Source organism: Pristiophorus japonicus, chromosome 15, assembly GCF_044704955.1.
Source record: "Pristiophorus japonicus isolate sPriJap1 chromosome 15, sPriJap1.hap1, whole genome shotgun sequence".
Lineage (NCBI taxonomy): Eukaryota > Metazoa > Chordata > Chondrichthyes > Pristiophoridae > Pristiophorus > Pristiophorus japonicus.
Genome location: NC_091991.1, coordinates 15,685,123 through 15,701,489, shown reverse-complemented (window position 1 = coordinate 15,701,489; position 16,367 = coordinate 15,685,123). Strand labels below are relative to the sequence as shown.

Below are 16,367 nucleotides of genomic sequence, written 5' to 3'. Positions count from 1 at the left end.
TATCTAACCATAACCAGAGAATCACCTGCAACAGCTTCTCTTTCTGCCCCCGCATCGTTACCTCTGGTGCCCTCCAAGGATCTATCCTTGGACCCCTCCTATTTTTTATCTACATGTTGCCCCTGGTGACATCATCTGAAAACACAGCATCAGTTTCCACATGTACGCTGATGACACCCAGCTCTGCCTCAATACCACTTCTCTCTACCCCTCCACGGTCTCTAAATTGTCAGACTGCTTCTCAGACATCCAGTTCTGGATGAGCAGAAATTTTCTCCAATTGAATATTGGGAAGACCAAAGCCATTGTTTTCGGTCCCTGCCACAAACTCCATTCCCTAGCCAGTGACTCCATCCCTCTCCCCAACTTCTGTCTGAGCCAGACTGTTTGCAACCTTGGTGTCATATTTGACCCTGAAATGAGCTTTCAACCACATAGCCACAGCATAACTAAGACCACCTATTTTCACCTCCATAACATCGCCTGTCTTCGCCCTTGCCTCAGCTCATCGGCAGCTGAAGCCCTCATCCATGCCTTTGTTACCTTTAAACTTGATTATTCCTGGCTGGCCTCCCACATTCTACCCTAAGTAAACTAGAGGTGATCCAAAACTCGGCTGCCCGTGTTCTAACTCGCATCAAGTCCTGCCCACCGATCCTCCCTGTGCTCACTGAGCTGCATTGGCTTCCGGTTAAGCAACGCTTCGATTTCAAAATTCTCATCCTTATTTTCAAAACCCTCCATGGCCTCACCGCTCTCTATCTCTGTAATCTCGTCCAGCCTCACAACCCGCCGAGATGTCTGCAGTCCTCTAATTCTGCCTCTTGAACATCCCTGATTATAATTGCTCAACCATTGATGGCCTTCTGTTGCCTAGGCCCTAAGCTCTGGAACTCCCTGCCTAAACCTCTTTGCCTCTCTACATCTCTTTCCCTCTTCAAGACGCTCCTTAAAACCTACCTCTTTGACCAAGCTTTTGGTCACCTCCGCTAATTTCTACTTATGCAGCTCAGTGTCAAATTTTTTAAATCTCATAATACTCCTGTGAAACACCTTGGGACATTTCATTATGTTAAAGGCACTATATAGATACAAGTTGTTGTTGGATATATTATTCTGTGACCATGCTTTACCATGCATAATAATGCATGTCTTTCATGATATTTTTTTATTTATTCATTCAGAGGATATGGACATGGCTGGCAAGATCAGCATTTATTGCCCATCCCTAATTACATTTGAGAAGGTGGTGGTGAGCCACCTTTCTGAACATCTGCAGTCCGTGCAGTAAAGGTATTCCCACAGTGCTGTTAAGTAGTGGTTCCAGGATTTTGACCCAATGACGATGAAGAATATTTCCAAGTGACTTGGAGGAGAACTTGCAGGTGGTGGTGTTCCAATGCATCTGTTATCCTTGTCCTTCAAGGTGGTATTGGATGCAGATTTGGGAGGTGCTGTCCAAGAGCCTCGCTAAGTCGGCCGTTACACATCTGACCTAGTGGGGCGCTAACGAAAATGTTCACACAAAATTTTGGAAACCATTGCGCATGCTCCGAAATCTGATTCACATCCCGGGTAAAGCAGTGTCTTAAAGGCACGGCAAGGTCTGCAGCTCCACCTCCTCAGTGTCTTCAGAGCGGGAAAATGGAGGAACAAGGAGGACGGCAGCGAGCGCACCGCTTTTCGGTCACAGCCCTTGAGGCCTTACTTGAGACATTGGGAGGCGCAGCAATGCGCTACAGCCTGGAGGGGCCAAAGGTCATTGCCAAGGGTATTCAGAAGGCTGTGGAGGGAGATGGCACAGCACGTTTCTGCCAACAACACGATGGCCAGAACAGCGACACAATGTCGCAAAAAGTTCAACAACCTCACTTGAGTTGTCAGGGTGAGTACCCTTTCCATTCACCATGCAATGCGTTAATGTGAGCCTTACTGTCTCACACAATGTAAAGGATTTGCAGTGCCCACCCCTTCTCTATGTGTACCAGGCTATGCTCCTCATTGCTAGAGCTACCCTAAAAGCTCTTATCGCTTCACCAGACATACCCCGCCCATCCAAGCATCTCTCACCTTCTAGCTCCCATCTTAGCCTGAGGCCAGCTACCAACACCTTTTAACTCTCCATATGCGGTCACAGGCCTTCAGCCTCATACTTACTCGCAGCTCTTTGTCCCTCAGTCCCACCGTTAACACAGCCACTGTGTGTTGCCATGTAGACTGAGATGCAGAGATGCACACCTCAGGACATTAGTAGCGAGTCACTTACTGCAGACACATGTGGCACACGAGTAGCTACAGACCCACTACCAACTTTTTGTATTGGTCATTGCAAGCCAAACCCACCCACAATAGGAGAGAGCAGCAGTGGACAGGCCTGACCTCCAGGAGAGCCTGATCTCCAGGACTTCACCGAAGTGGAGGAGCGAGTGTCCGCCCTCATGGGCGCACCAATCGTGGCGGCAGCATCTGGCGAGGAAGGGCCGCTGCTCGACAGTGACGGTTTGTGAATGAGATGTGTGTGTTCTGTGAGATCCCTTACCCTTGAGCCCACATGCCTTACAAGATGTAGCTTCAAAATAATGATGCCCCCTCCTTCTTGCCTTCCTGCCCCCTCCCCAGATTCCAATCATATTTCTGTTGCTTTGTGCTTACAGATGATGAGCCTTATGAGCGACAGCCTGCCCGTCAGCCATCTTCTTCACATGACGGGAAAGATGAGGAGGAAATTGAGACAGAGCGGAACCCAACTTCTGTGCCAGCAAGTGGGGAGACCAGCTCTGTGGAAGAGGCCATCTTCCTGGGGTTTGTAGATCCTGACACTCCTGGTCCCAGTGGCCTACAGCAACGCCCAGCATGAGGGGAAGCTCGGAGGCCAGCTCTCCAGAGGGTAAGTCGGTCCAGGAGTTCTGCTCAGAGACAGGCAGATGAGGACCTGGAGTCCATGCAGATGTAGTGCAAGCTTATGGGTGCATTTGGGAGGGTCCCGCAGAGTGTCAGTGCACTTGCTGTGAGTGTGGTGGAGGCCGCCTCAAGCATTGCCCATGACTCTCAGCAATCCAATGAGCCCATCCTTGGCCGACTAAACTGGGAAGTGAGCTCAACGAGCGACAATGGGGCCCCACAGGTGATTACGCGTGCCATGGTTGAAGTGGCAGCAGCCTTGACATCACAGGCTGCAGCCATGCAAGGTCTGCGTGATGTGATGCAGTCAGTGGTTGCTGGCATGCACCCTGTGACTGCTGTGTTTCAAGCTCAGTCTGCTCTAATGCGGTCTCAGAGTCATGCCATTCAAGCAATGACTTCTGCCATGCTCTCTGTCATCCCCAAATGGGGAACAGGCGGTGCCGCAGCAGGCCAACAATCTCTGCTCACAGATATTGCTCCGGATGCTGTGGCTCCGCCCCGGAGGAGTGGCAGTGGGCCGCTGGAAATGGAAGGTCCTGTCCTTCCTCATGAAAACAGCATTCCGCTCCCGCCACTGCCACGGCCTGCACCCAGCCATCCGAGACTGCTGCCGTCCATTCTGAGGCGGTGCAGTCAGCAGCCAGACCTTCCAGGCCCACAGCTGGTCCAGGGCGTCCTCCTAGGCCGTCTGTCCTGTCTCCTGCAAACACAGAGCAGTACTCAAGTACTTGATGTAGGCACTGAGGCAACATTGAGGAGGAGCCGTAGGCATGGGGGTGGAAAATGCCTGTGGAAGATGCAGTAACGACAAATGATTGTCTAAGTCTCTTTGGTGTTCTTGCACGTCTGCTACTGTTGTAAGGAGCTGTGGCTAAGATGGATACCATTGCAGAATGAGAACTGGCAGGGGCGTTTGTACATATGTTGTTCATGGTGTTATTCTGGTGTTTGAAGGGGCGTTAGCTCTAGCTTTTATTATTTGCAGGTGTGGGGTTTTGGGGGTTGTTTGAGGGATGTAAATAAAATGTTATTTTGACCGTTTCCTTCAGCCTCTGGTGTATGACTGTGGACGTGATGGAGATGTGGCATTATCATTGCACAATGCACAGTCATTATTAGCTGCATCCCTCAGCTTCCTCCATTTAAGCAAACCGATACATTATGAGCCATTGCTGCTTGGCCCTCGCACCGGCACCTTAGCACGCTGTCTCCTCTATGGTTGCTGCTGGTACTCATCATCTTGCTGGACATTTGGGGCCTCGCAGGCTTCTGTTCCTCTTCCTCCTCTTCCTCCTTGTCCTCCTGAGGTGGTCCTGCAATCCCCACTGGCAAGTCCTGGGCCCTCATGATGGCCAAGTTCTGCAGCATGCAGCACATGGCAATGAATTGCGAGACCTGGTCAGGGGAACATTGAAGGCTGCCTCCAGAGTGGTCCAAGCATTGGAATTGCTGCTTCTGCAGCCCCATTGGTTGCTCGATGATGTTGCTGGTGGCAGCATAGCTTTCATTGTAGCATTCTTCCGGTTCTGTGGTGGGGTTGCAGAGAGGGGTCATTAGCCAGGTAGCCAGGCCATATTCTTTGTCCCCGAGCAGCGAACCTCGGCCTTCCCGTGGTGGCTGAAACAGTCGTGACACGGTGCTCTCCCGCAGGATAAACACATCATGTGCACTTCCAGGACAGTGAGCATTGACTGCGAGCATTCTCTGCGTGTGGTCGCACACCAACTGCACATTTAGGGAGTGGTATTCCTTTCTGAATAGCTCTACATTCTCGAATGATGCTCGCACGACCACGTGCATGCAGTCAATTGCTCCTTGAACGCTCGTGAAGCCCACTATCCTGGCAAACCCACATGAGCGCTCATTCAGTTTCTCCCTGGTCATCGGGAAGATAATGAAGTCCACTCTGAGTGTATAGAGAGCCTGTGTGACATCGCGGATGCAGCGATGTGCTGTGTGCTGCGAATTGTGAGACACTGCATATGTCCCCTGATGCAGCCCTGAAGGAACCGTGCCACGACTGTTTCAGCCACCACGGGAAGGCCGAGGCTCGCTGCTCGGGGACAAAGAATATGGCCTGGCCACCTGGCTAATGACCCCTCTCTGCAACCCCACCACAGAACCAGAAGAATGCTACAATGAAAGCCACCATGACCTTCATTGTGACGGCAGCGCAGTCCTGGTGCCGATGTGAGATTGCAGGTCTGCCTACAGGAGATAGCATATCTCTGTAACGACCTCCTTCTGACACACTGCTCCTCCAACAGGTCCAGGTATGAGCATTGTTGCTGTAAAGCCGTGGGGGCAAGGCCTCCTGCCCAGACATCTAGGGACTGTCCTCCTTCGCCCGCCAACATGGCCAACAGCTCTTCTCTCTCTTGCCGCCCAACAAGAGCACGTAGAATGTGACAGTGGCGGCATAGTACTGTACTAACAACTTCAGTTGTTAGCAAGCTGTAATGTTAGATATGTCTGTCGCTGCAAACTCGGAGGCTCACACAACGTGCTCTGTGTAAATGTTGCACTGACTGTGACCTCCGAGGGAAGTGCTTTCTCATCTCTTTAAGTAGCCACCAGTTAATGACTATGGAAGGTTGTACCGACTATTTATTCAGATGTGATTAGTGGCGGTCACTAAATGAGGCAGCCGCAACTAATTTAGCGAGTGGGGCGTTAGCATGGTCATTGCACCAGGATTAACATCATGATGTAACTGAAAGTCAGCAGCCAGGCACTAGCATTTGCCGCCAATGCTAAACCTCAACTAAATTTTCCAGTGGGGCGCTGCAAGCTGTGCGTCCGGTCGGTAAGTTATTACACCCCGCATTAACAACCCTCTGGGCCGCTAACTTAGGCACTAGACAACTGAAAATCCAGCCCTTGATGTCATATTGGATGGATAGATGTATAAAGTTGGATTGGAAAGTTTGCTTTGTGATGGATTTTATTTCAGCATTACGGCCGAAAGGAGGCTGTGATAGTCAGTCACAGCGGGAAGGTAAGATATGAGACAAGTATTGAAAGGGAAATGGGCGTGTGGTCAATGGTACTGCAGGCAGAAGATTCCATCTTTGATTTCCGCCTATCTGGTTTGCATCCTTCCTTCTGTTTCCTCCTCTTCTGCGTCTGCCTCTTCTGCGTCTTCCACTTCCCGCTGCAAGCGGATGATTGAAAACTAAAATAAAAGCAGAAAATTTTAGAAATACTCAGCAGGTCAGGCAGCATCTCGACCTGAGACATGAACTCTGTTTCTCTCTCCATGTATGCTGCCTGACCTGCTGATTATTTGCAGTGCTTTCTGTTTTTTCAGAGGCCTTTCTTTACCATCCGAGGCCTTGCAAGCATTCAGCTGCAAACTCTGCACACTTTAAAAACTTTTAACATCTATTTAACCAAACCAGTCCTTCAATAAAATATAAAAAATCCAGTCTAAAAGCATAATTACAAACTTAGCTGAAAGATGTGTGTGTCCCTTTAAGTAATACTGACAGCGTTAAATAATAACCTTGTCATAAAGGAGCCTGTGGGGAGCAGGGTCAGAGAGGAATTTTCCCAGATTTTTTCCTCCCAAAATTGGTCTGGGTTTTTAATCTGGTTTTTGCCTCTCCCAGCACATCACATGGCTCCGGTTGGGGTGGAGTGTAGAATGTTTCAGTATAAGGGGTGTCGCAGTTGTATGAGGTGGACTGGTTGGGCTGGGTGCTCTTTGCCTTTCCGCCATTGTTCATAGGTTTATATGTAACCTTCAGGGCTGCAGACCAAGGGCCATGTGGCTCTTTGTCAGCCAGTGTGGACACGATGGGACGAAATGGCCTCCTTCTGCGCTGTAAATTTCTATGTTTCTATGATAGAATTTTATGTTGAGTTTGAGAGTGATTTCGTTAAATGAGAAACTAGGGTCCAAAACCTGAACAAAACAAACTAAGTAGGTATGAGAGGCAAGTTAGCTGCGGAAGGTTGGAAAACTACATTAAAAGATATGTCAGTAGAAAAGCATTGGCAAACATTTAAAGAAAGAATTCATATTTCGCAACGAATATACATTTCCTTAGGAAATAAAACACCACGGGAAAAATAGTCCAACCATGGTTAAGGGAAATTAAAAATAGTATTCGATTAAAGGAAGAACCTTATAATGTTGCCAAAAATAGTAAGCCTGAGGATTGATTGCGAGTATTTTAGAATTCAGCAAAGGAGGACCAAGAAATTGATAAAGAAAGGGAAAATAGAATACAAGAGTAAACTAGTGAGAGACATAAAAACAAGTAAAAGCTTCTATAGGTATGTAAAAAGGAAAAGATTAGCTAAAGTAAATGTGCGTGCCTTACAGGCTGAGAGAGGAGAAATTATAATGGGGAATAGGAAATGGCAGAGAAATTAAACAAATACTTTGTGTCTGTTTTCATCGAAGAGCATGCAAAAATCCTCCTGGAAAGTGGTGAACTAAGGGTCGAGCGACAATGAGGAACTGAAACATAGAAACATAGAAAATAGGTGCAGGAGTAGGCCATTCGGCCCTTCGAGCCTGCACCACCATTCAATAAGATCATGGCTGATCATTCCCTCAGTACCATTTTCCTGCTTTCTCTCCATACCCCTTGATCCCTTTATCCAAAAGGGCCATATTTAACTCCCTCTTGAATATATCCAATGAACTGGCATCAACAACTCTCTGCGGTAGGGAATTCCACAAGTTAACAACTCTCTGATGAAGAAGTTTCTCCTCATCTCAGTCCTAACTGGCCTACCCCTTATCCTAAGACTATGTCCCCTGGTTCCGGACTTCTCCATCATCGGGAACATTCTTCCCGCATCTAACCTGCCCAGTCCCGTCAGAATCTTATAAGTTTCTATGAGATCTCCTCTCATCCTTTTAAACTCAAGTGTATAAAGGCCCAGTTGATCCAGTCTCTCCTCATATGTCATTCCCGCCATCCCGGGAATCACTCTGGTGAACCTTCACTGCACTCTCTCAATGGCAAGAAAGCCCTTCCTCAGATTAGGAGACCAAAACTGATCACAATATTCCAGGTGAGGCCTCATTAAGGCCCTGCACAACTGCAGTAAGACCTCCCTGCTCCTGTACTCAAATCCCGTAGCTATGAAGGCCAACATACCATTTGCCTTCTTCACCGCCTGCTGTACCTGCATGCCAACTTTCAATGACTGATGAACCATGACACCCAGGTCTCGTTGCACCTCCCCCTTTCCTAATCTGCCGCCATTCAGATAATATTCTGCCTTCGTGTTTTTGCCACCAAAATGGATAACCTCACATTTATCCACATTATACTGCATCCGCCATGCATTTGCCCACTCACCTAATCTGTCCAAGTCACCCTGCAGCCTTTTAGTGTTCTCCTCACAGCTCACAACGCCACCCAGTTTAGTGTCATCTGCAAACTTGGAGATATTACACTCAATTCCTTCATCTAAATCATTGATGTATATTGTAAAGAGCTGGGGTCCCAGCACTGAGCCCTGCGGCACTCCACCAGTCACTGCCTGCCATTCTGAAAAGGACCCATTTATCCCGACTCGCTGCTTCCTGTCTGCCAACCAGTTCTCTATCCACGTCAGTACATTACCCCCAATACCATGTGCTTTGATTTTCCACACCAATCTCTCGTGTGGGACCTTGTCAAAAGCCTTTTGAAAGTCCAAATACACCACATCCACTGGTTCTCCCTTGTCCACTCTACTAGTTACATCTTCCAAAATTCCAGAAGATTTGTCAAGCATAATTTCCCTTTCATAAATCCATGCTGACTTGGACCGATCCTGTCACTGCTTTCCAAATGCACTGCTATTTCATCTTTAATAATTCATTCCAACATTTTCCCCACTACTGATGTCAGGCTAACCAGTCTATAATTACCCGTTTTCTCTCTTCCCTCCTTTTTTAAACAGTGGTGTTACATTAGCTACCCTCCAGTCCATAGGAACTGATCCACAGTCAACAGACTGTTGGAAAATGATCACCAATGCATCCACTATTTCTATGGCCAATTCCTTAAGTACTCTGGGATGCAGACTATCAGGCCCCGGGGATTTATCGGCCTTCAATCCCATCAATTTCCCTAATACAATTTCCCGCTTTATAAGGATATCCTTCAGTTCCTCCTTCTCACTGGACCCTCGGTCCCCGAGTATTTCCGGAAGGTTATTTATGTCTTCCTTCGTGAAAACAGAACCAAAGTATTTGTTTAACTGGTCCGCCATTTCTTTGTTCCCCATTATAAATTCAGCTGAATCTGACTGCAAGGGACCTATGTTTGTTTTCACTAATCTTTTCTCTTCACATATCTATAGAAGCTTTTGCAGTCAGTTTTTATGTTCCCAGCAATACTCTATTTTCCCCCTCCTAATTAAACCCTTTGTCCTCCTCTGCTGTATTACAAAATTCTCCCAGTCCTCAGGTTTGCTGCTTTTTCTGGCCAATTTATATGCCTCTTCCTTGGATTTAATGCTATCCTTAATTTTCCTTGTTAGCCACGGTTGAGCCACCTACCCCGTTTTATTTTTACTCCAGACAGGGATGTACAATTGTTGAAGTTCATCCATGTGATCTTTAAATGTTTGCCATTGCTTACCCACCGTCAACCCTTTAAGTATCACTCGCCAGTCTATTCTAGCCAAATCACGTCTCATACCATCGAAGTTACCTTTCCCCAAGTTCAGGACCCTAGTCTCTGAATTAACTGTGTCACTCTCCATCTTAATAAAGAATTCTACCATATTATGATCACTCTTCCCCAAGGGGCCTCACACAACAAGATTGTTAATTAGTCCTTTCTCATTACACATCACCCAGTCTAGAATGGCCAGCCCTCTAGTTGGTTCCTCGACATATTGGTCTAGAAAACCACCCCTAATACACTCCAGGAAATCCTCCTCCACCGCATTGCTACCAGTTTGGTTAGCCCAGTCAATATGTAGATTAAAGTCGCCCTTGATAACTGCTGTACCTTTATTGCATGCATCTCTTATTTCTTGTTTGATGCTGTCCCCAAACTCAATACTACTGTTTGGTGGTCTGTACACAACTCCCACTAGTGTTTTCTGCCCTTTGGTATTCCATAGCTCCACCTATACAGATTCCACATCATCCAAGCTAATGCCCTTCCTTACTATTGCATTAATTTCCTCTTTAACCAGCAACGCCACCCACCTCCTTTTCCTTTCTGTCTATCCTTCCTAAATATTGAATACCCCTGGATGTTGAGTTGCCAGCCTTGGTCACCCTGGAGCCATGTCTCCGTGATGCCAATTACATCATATCCGTTAACTGCTATCTGCGCAGTTAATTCGTCCACCTTATTCCTCGCATTGAGGCACGGAGCCTTCAGGATTGTCTTTTTAACACCCTTTGCCCCTTTAGGATTTTGCTGTGATGTGGCCCTTTTTGCTTTTTGCCTTGAGTTTCTCTGCCCTCCACTTTTGCTTTTCTTCTTTCTATCTTTTGCTTCTACCCCCATTCTACTTCCCTCTGTCTCCCTGCATAGGTTCCCATCCCCCTGTCATATTAGTGTAACCCCTCCCCAACAGCACTAGCAAACACTCCCCCTAGGACATTGGTTCCGGTCCTGCCCAGGTGCAGACCGTCCACTTTGTACTGGCCCCACCTCCCCCAGAACTGGTTCCACTGTCCCAGGAATTTGAATCCCTCACTTCTGCACCACTCCTGAAGCCACTTATTCATCTGAGCTCTCCTGCGATTCCTACTCTGACTAGCACGTGGCAATGGTAGCAATCCTGAGATTACTACTTTTGAGGTCCTACTTTTTAATTTAGCTCATAGCTCCCTAAATTCGTCTTGTAGGACCTCATCCCGTTTTTTACCTATATCGTTAGTACCTATATGTACCACGACGACTGGCTGTTTACCCTCCCCCTTCAAAATGTCCTGCACCCGCTCCGAGACATCCTTGACCCTTGCACCAGGGAGGCAACGTACCATCCTGGAGTCTCGGTTGCGGCCGCTAGTCTTACTCCCCCGCCCTGTCTCCATAGCCCTTCAATTTTTTTTCCTTCAGGTACTTATGGTCCAATGGCCGCAATGATCAAAATTCAGCTCGGGGATTTTTCTGTCAGTCCCCACTTCCGCCCCGCTGCTGCCGACCATCCTAAGCAGGTCATCAAAGCGCGCACCGCCGATCTTTCACACCTCCATCGAAGCTCCTGCGAAAATTCACGATCCGCCGCATGGTGCCCCCCGACAGCTTTTTCTGTCGGTGCACCTTGCTTTCAGTTTGTGAGCTACGGCAGCGCGGTGGCCCTACAAGGGAAGGTTGCACTGTGGCAGCCGCCATGTTTTTTTTTGTCGGCTGACTGCCAGGTTGGGCCGACGATTTGGCCGAGCCGTCAACAGGCAACCTAGCACCCTCTCTTGGGTGCCAGTCCGTTAGCCCGGCGAAACCCTTCCTGATGGACCAGTGGACCGAGATTTCAAAGTGCCGAATGCTCTCCCCTTTAAGCGAAGGGTCGAGCGTGGTGACGCACATGCATCATGATGTTATATCTGCTCTGCTGCTGACTGACATCGGCGGAGCCTCTGTCCTGCTTCCACTTCCGCCCCTCAAGGCGAGTTACCGCCCCACTTTCACCCTCTTTATGACTGACTTCCGGTCTGCTGCAAAAAAAAAAGGACAAGAGTCGACCTCATCCGTCCCGACGGTGAAAACACTTAGAAAACGGTTTCTGGCGGGCCTGAATTTTGGCCCCCTCATGATTTTGAACTCCTCTATCAAGGTTGAGAATCACACCTTCTCTGATCTAAGAAGAACAACCCCAGCTTCTCCAGTCTATTCCCTAACTGAAGTTCCTCATCCCTGAAATCATTCTTGTAATTCTTTTCTCACCCTCTCTGAGGCCTTCACATCCTTCCCAAAGTGCGGTGCCCAGAATTGGACACAATATTCCAGTTGAGGCCTAATCAGTGTTTGATAAAGTTTCATCATAACTGCCTTGCTTTTGTACTCTTATGCCTCTATTTATGAAGCCCAGGATCCCATATGTTTTTTTAACAGCTTTCTCAACCTGCCCTGCCACCTTCAATAATTTGTGCACATATACCCCCAGGTCTCTCGGTTCATGCACCCCCTTTAGGACTGTACCCTTTAGTTTATATTGCCTCTCCTCGCTCTTCCTACCAAAATGTATCTCTTTGTACTTTTCTGCATTAAATTTCACGTGTCTGCCCATTTCACCAGTCTGTCTATGTCTTCTTGAAGTCTATCACTATCCTCCTCACTGTTCACTATACTTTTTATAAGTTTTATGTCATCTGCAAATTTTGAAATTGTGCCCTATACACCCAAGTCCAAGACATTAATATGTATCAAGAAAAGCAGTGGTCCTAGTACCGACCCCTGGGAAATACCTTCCTTCAGTTCAAAAAACAACCAGTCTTTGTTTCCTGTCACTGAGCCAATTTTGTATCCATGCTGCCACTGTCCCTTTTATTCCATGGGCTTCAACTTTGCTGGCAAGCCTATTATGTGGCACTTTATCAAACGCCTTTAGGAAATCCATGTATACATCAGCTGTATTGCCCTCATCAACCCCCTCTGTTACCTCATCAAAAAACTTGATCAAGTTAGTTAAACACGATTTCCCTTTAACAAATCTATGCTGGCTTTCCTTAATTAATCCATACTTGTCCAAGTGACTGTTAACTTTGTCCCTGATTATCATTTCCAGAAGCTTCCCCACTACTGAGGTTAAACTGACTGGCCTGTAGTTGCTGGGTTTATCCTTACACCCTTTTTTGAACAAGGATGTAACATTTGCGATTCCCCAGTCCTCTGGAACCACCCCCGTATCTAAGTACCTCCGCGATTTCCTCCTTATCTTCCCTCAGCATCCTAGGATGCATCTCATCCAGTCCTGGTGACTTGTCAACTCTCACTCTGATTCTGAGAACTGTATCCACCAATGGGATATGAAGCACAGAAAATGGCATAGGCACATTTCTATATTGAATGAGAACATATGGTGCTGATTGATGGCAGTGGGGAATCCAAAAATCTAAGAAACAAACAATCTGTCAAAATACTTTACTGCATAACAATTAACTCTCTGTCTTTCAGCATATTCCTGATGCCTGTGTGGAACACATCCATTGCCTTTGAAGACTGACACTACCAGCAACAATTTGCTAGCTTGATGAATTGGATATTGTTGATAGGGGGAAGAGTCTCAAAGTGTAAAGAGTTTTCTTGTGAAAAAATTAGCTATGTAAGGATTCTGATTTGTAAATGTCATTTTAATATATTTCACTATCAACTGAGTTGATACTGTCCAGTAAATGTTTGACAGAAAAGTATTGCACTCACCCTTTTCAGATATTAAGGTGTAGTAATGGAGGTGTTTTAGCACCATTGTATCACGTCATTTGTTCCTGCCTCACAGTTTATAAAACAATTATTGTATAATACTGATTGAACATATGTACTGTGTATGTATTTCTTTATATCCGTGTATGTTGTATGTAAATGAATATAAATATTTTATAAAAGCAACAAAACTAAACAGAATTTACATGTGGGTTTAATCAGAACACACTTCATTGTCAAATAATGCTGCTGTTTGTATCTCACCATCTGCCATAGGATTTGAGATATTTAATACACAGAAAACAATCACTTTCACAAAAATTTAGTAAACAGATGCAGTTTGAACTGTAGTTTCAGTTATCTTCCTAACTTTCTAACATGCAGTTGAAGCTGGAATCCTGCCACAACCCAGATGGTAAACATCTGAAAACCTTACATTGCAGAATAAACTTTCTTCTGGGCCTTCGCAGGTGGTGAGACTGTATACAGATGGCAGAAAAGCATTGTGATGGTTCTCTGCTAAACTGCTGTTTACAAGACATGATGGTGAACTTTGTTCCTGGACCCTATTCTGCAGGCCACTACTAATTTGACTTGTGGACCAAGTTACACTCTTCAGCTTTTGTCAGAATCGTGCTATCATGATCTCAAGATGTGAGCCAAAATTTTGCAACCTCGTAAATTTGGTGTTGCCATTTGTTTATGACAAATCTTTAGTCTTTATAACTTGACATTTGTTGAATTCTTTTAGCTTGTCTGCAAGCTTCTGCCAAGCTTGCCTTATAAAGACTTTATACTGTTAAATTCACTTTATTGGAAGAAATAACTGAAAGATAGAATGTTATGCAAAGTAAAGCATATAAAATGTTAGTCATTTTGATCAAATTTATTGCCTGCTGTGGTATTATGTTATATTGTTAACATGGGGGAAATTGTACTAGCTTTAATATTCTAGTTGTGAGCTACAGCTGCTTTGACCTCAGCTTTATGAATTGTCTTTGTTATTTCTCTTTGCAATTCTTTTGCTATGTTTTGTATGATCAAACATTTTCTGTTTAGTCCCAGATATGTTTACTGCCAAATTCCAGTCAAAGCTAATGGTGATCCAGTTATTTTGCACTGTCAATAAAAAGAGTACTACTGTCAAGTACTATTTCAAAGTCACTTCAATGAACCAATGTGAAGTGGGTTGTTCAACTTCTCTCACCTTTTCTGTATATGATGGGATTTAATAAGTCGTTTACACTATTTCTTTAGGGTTTCCATCAAAGTTACAGCAGGAAATAGGAAACCTCCATAGAAATTCTATCCCTCAGAACACCTTTCCACTTTTTCACATCCAACCCATTCAGGTTAAGATCACTATAGTCTGCTACAATGGTATATCTTAGCCTCAACCACAGAACGGTTCTTGCTGTATCAGTCGAACATTTACATTTTCCATATTAATTATCCATCTGTGCTCTCTGAGTGAGAGAATTGGAAAATTCGCATTCATTTATTGCTGAATAGTGAGCAGCTTTGTCTTGCTTAAATTTCAGCAGGAAATGGGCTGAAACTGTCCAAGCTTGTTTTAATCAACATTTGTATAGCTATCATCAGGCAGAGGCTTCAACATTACAACCCAAGCTGGATTTGAAAACAGACGCTAGAGTTAAAAGAGCAGTACATAATGCGGAGATATAAGCCCAGACTTTCCAATAGGGGGCTCCAGCAGCGAAGGGACTTCTGCCCGCCCTGGAGATATATCCACACTGGGGCACTGCTTCTGATTAAGTTAAGCATTTCACTACAGCACTTTAAAGTAACCAGCCCAGCAATTCAATAAAAGAAATGTTTAATTTTGAAATATCCTTTTTAGCTATATAAAAGTTTGTTTTGTACATTGTACAAAAAGTATGTAATTGGTTTAATTACACTCATGAGACTGCCCTGTAAACTATTTTAATCAACTTTATTTCTAGAATAAGAATGGTACTTAACCAATTCTGATACAATTTTCTCTTATGCAACTATCCATATTTGAAAGGATGATGGGCAATATGTTTCCTGGCCTCCATCAGTGTTGCTTTGAAAGCAGCTTGGTGTGACTTATTCTTTGGTATTTCCACATGCTCAGAGAAAACAGTTGAGGTGAAATTTTACAAATTTTTATGGGAGGCATGGAGTTTTGCCCACTGGGAGTTAAAATTAGGAATTTGGGCACATAGCTGCACAATTTTCTGTCCAAAAAGTAATTCTTCATTTGGGGCTTCTCTATAAAAACTGGGCTAAAATCAGAAACTTCTGTGGGGAATAGTAGATGCAAAGCTATAGCCCTGTTCCACAGTGTATTGATGTACAACATACAGCATCACCATGCTGCTTTCCAGATTTTTTCCTTAAGTGAACAGAGGGAAATTGCAAACTTAAATTGGCACATTGCTGTGAATGATATTATCTACAATTACTCTGGTAACTATAGGATAGTATTTCAAACTTTAATTACATTTAAAGGACCATTTTAATTGTAAGGTTTTAATTTCCCATTTCAAATAATGGTTAATCTTTCAGGTAGAGCTGTGTCGAAGAGACTGAATATATGCTGAAAAATATTAGATTCCCAGTGCTGTCAACACCCATGTTATTAACATACATTTTGTACTGTTCGATTTATCGGAGGACACATCACCAAATGGACAGAAGGTATTTATGTATTTGACAAGTGATTTAAATGTATATCTTTGAATAATCCCAGAAGCTATATATAAAAGTCACATTATCTCCCATTGTCTAAATTCAACTTTATTTCCTGAAATCAGTGTGCATAAATAAAACAAAAATATAAATATCGACAGAAGAGTAAGGAATCATATATTTTTTAACCAGCATAAAGCCATTTAGCCCATCATGGTTGCATTGACTGAAAGAGCTAGCCATATAGTCCTATTCCCCTGCCTTATCCCCATACTCTTTTACATTTTCATTTTTTCAAGTATTTTGCATACTCCTTTTAAAAGCCATTATGAATTCTGTTTGCACCAGTGTTTCTGGAAGGTCATGCATGCATTAATTTATTTTTCCTAATCTCTCCTTTCATTTTGTGATTATTTTAAATATATGCCCATTAGTTACTGGAAATGGTTT

At 44.8% G+C, this 16,367-nt stretch overlaps 1 protein-coding gene across 4 annotated transcripts in view; it reads left to right on the top strand.

The window, feature by feature from the left end:
* The window catches only part of ppfia2 (PTPRF interacting protein alpha 2), a 639,866-nt gene extending 625,971 nt beyond the window's left edge, over positions 1-13,895 (top strand). For all 4 annotated transcript variants that reach the window (XM_070900188.1, XM_070900187.1, XM_070900185.1 and 1 more), the window contains one exon: positions 12,996-13,895. The gene's annotated coding sequence lies outside the window, so the exon portion shown is untranslated. The remainder of the gene's footprint in view (positions 1-12,995) is intronic.
* The last annotated feature ends 2,472 nt before the right edge of the window (positions 13,896-16,367 follow it).